Source organism: Varanus komodoensis, unplaced genomic scaffold, assembly GCF_004798865.1.
Source record: "Varanus komodoensis strain SLA01 unplaced genomic scaffold, ASM479886v1 scaffold2570, whole genome shotgun sequence".
Taxonomy (NCBI): Eukaryota; Metazoa; Chordata; class Lepidosauria; order Squamata; family Varanidae; genus Varanus; species Varanus komodoensis.
Genome location: NW_025335678.1, coordinates 13,453 through 16,128, shown reverse-complemented (window position 1 = coordinate 16,128; position 2,676 = coordinate 13,453). Strand labels below are relative to the sequence as shown.

The window sequence follows — 2,676 nt, the reverse complement described above, 5'->3', positions numbered from 1 at the left end:
GGGGGGGAGCTGTAGCAGTTGGTGGGTTTGCCAGGTAGAAATCTCCTCTTTCAGCCATAGCAAATGCCCGCAAAAGTAACCCCTTTGTTTTCTGTTCACGGAATCCCGTCTCAGTCAAAAGAATGTTTAACAAGCCCCAGAACAGGACGAATGGCCATGACATGTCCCAGATGAAGAATGGACTTACTGAGATTTTTACTGATTCATACAAAACTTTCAATGTTTTATTTATTTACAGTATTGGTATGCCTCCTCCATAACAGTTTTCTCTGGGCAGCTCACGACGTTAAAAAATAATCACTTTGCAACAAGACAAAAGGCAAGCCTTGCAAGCACAAGAAAAGCGAAACTGTCCACTGTAAGCCCTAAGTGTTTTCTTTTTTAAAAAACAAACCTCTCATACATTTAGATAAAAATCTAGAAGAAGAATGGTGTTCAGTGAGAGCAAAGGTCGAATGTTCTTCCCCACCTTGGTCAAATAATGTTGGAAAATACACAAGTCATGCATCCCTCCCTCCCACACTCCTCAGCTGTTTCCTGATACTGGACTTCATATACAACCACCCTAAATCCTTGCCACAGTTGACTTTCCAAGTTTAAGCCTTAAAAAAAATTCTTGCTCTTGCAAAGCACTAGCCTCTCTGTAATTCCCAGTGCTGCAGGACTTGCTGTCCTTCGAACGAGAGGGCACTGAAGGCGAAGAGGGTCGCTGCCGCATCGGTTTATTTACAAAATTCATGGGAACCATATTAGGAGCAAGAAGGCTGACAAAACTTAGCTGGCAAGACCTCGGACCCATCTGTCAGGTTCCCAGAGAGAGGAGTTTCGTCTAAGGATGTTTCGCTTGCGGCCAGCTCCAGAGAGAACCCCAGGCTCAGCTGGGGACCCAGTTCGCAACGGTAAACATCCCTTCCCTTCTCTCTTCCCCTTCCCCCATAGCTGGTGGGGGTCACAATCCGGAGGCTGGAACTATCGAGGAACGTCCATCCCCTTCGCTAAGCTTTAGGTCACCCATCAGGCTAGGCAGGCCGGGCATAGCAAAAGGCTCATTCACACCAATAATCGTGTCACAGTGTGCCTGGGTTCCTGAAGGCCCAAGACCCAGAAGAAAATGAAGAATGAAAAAGCAGGATGGGACTGACCAGACTGAGAAAACTGAGAGGCCGGGAGCGGCTGGAGAAGGGGACATAACAGTGAAGATGAGCCCAAGCTCCACCATCCAGAGAGAGAAAGCTACGTGAGGAGACTGCTCGTGTTCATGGTAAGGGCCAGCATGTTCTGTGTGTCAGCTCTGCTCAGAGGAGTTCGCTGTTCGATCCAGTCAGACTAAGCCGACAGCATCAACTTAAAGGTATAAAATGCCTGGGCTTTCCAGCTCCCGCGTGTGCCAGAACAGCGCTGCAGCTGGTCACCCACAGTCCCCGTGGATCTCCGAGAGGGTCTATTGGCTGTATGAGAGCTGCATGAATGCGAGTGTGAATGAGGCCTCTTGATATTGCTGCTGCTGATGGCTGAACTTGTATTCTTATGCTTCTGTATTCTTTATATCATAGAGTAAGTCTTACATGCATAGTGTTTAAAACCAGATCTGGCGTTCAGTCTCTCTTTGAAAGGGGCTTTCCTTGGACACCTGATAGTCTCCTCTTTACTGAATGAAGGACCGCTTTAGCTCGGTCACAATCACAACAGCCAGAAGTGCACTGGACCTCCTAAAACACCAATTTATCTATTGTAATCCTCCCCTCCTCCTCCTCCATCAGCTCCAAGGGCTGTTAAGTGTCTGGAGAAGCCAGCCAGTCACAGGATGGTAGCCAATTAGCCTTCCTCAGAAATAAACTGCTCAGACAAGAGGAAGCACAGTAGATCCAGGAGCAACCCTTGTGCAGCGGCATAGCACTGGCTCTCTAGCGCCCTCTGATCCCTGTGCCCAAGGAAAAACATTGCAAAATGCCAATTTTTTCACCATGGTGAAAGATAAAGGCCGGACCTTCACCCTTTGCATCTGTTCATGCTACTTCTCCAGGCCTGTTCTTGTATCACTTGGACTGGAGTTTTTCTTCTAACATGATCTACAGGATAACTGCCAACAGGCATCCCTCTTTACTTCCTATTTCCCTTTTGTTAAATTGTAAGCTCCTTGTGGGTACGACTGCCTGTTTTCACCAGTTTTGACTCTTAAGGCATCAGATATACAGATAGTATTTTATAATCAACCTAGGGGTTAACCAACACATTTTCCTGTTGTGATCCAGACAGGTACACCTTCACGAATAATTTTATCGTACTTGATACATATTTTGCCTTTCTAAGATTTCTGCTTCCTTTTATTCAACATTCAGGGATGCTGTTACTGGACATTATTGCTATTCTTTGCAACTTTAGTAGAACAAAAGGATGGCGTTAAGCGCCCCAGAGCTGGGATGGACCAGCACAGCGTACGGTACAAGACAAGAATCGCCACCAGATACATGCCAGGAAAGATCTTGCCACAATTGTTTGTTTTTATGCTACCACAGAACTCCGTGATTTTTGCTAATACAGCACCTTTTGGGGGGATTAATTTATGAGAACTAAACCTGAGCATGTTTAATGATATGAATTAAGGGCTGTGTTTTGCCTGAAGGTCTTCCCATATTCCAGGCACCCTTATGGGTTGTCCTCTACATGAATTCTCTG

General features: G+C 46.1%; 1 long non-coding RNA gene across 1 annotated transcript; it reads left to right on the top strand.

Moving 5' to 3' along the window:
- Nucleotides 1-6: 6 nt before the first annotated feature.
- LOC123024892 lies at nucleotides 7-2,599 on the top strand. The gene is made up of 2 exons (XR_006415008.1): nucleotides 7-1,261; nucleotides 2,340-2,599. It is a non-coding gene; the product is annotated as an uncharacterized LOC123024892 (long non-coding RNA).
- Nucleotides 2,600-2,676: the final 77 nt, after the last annotated feature.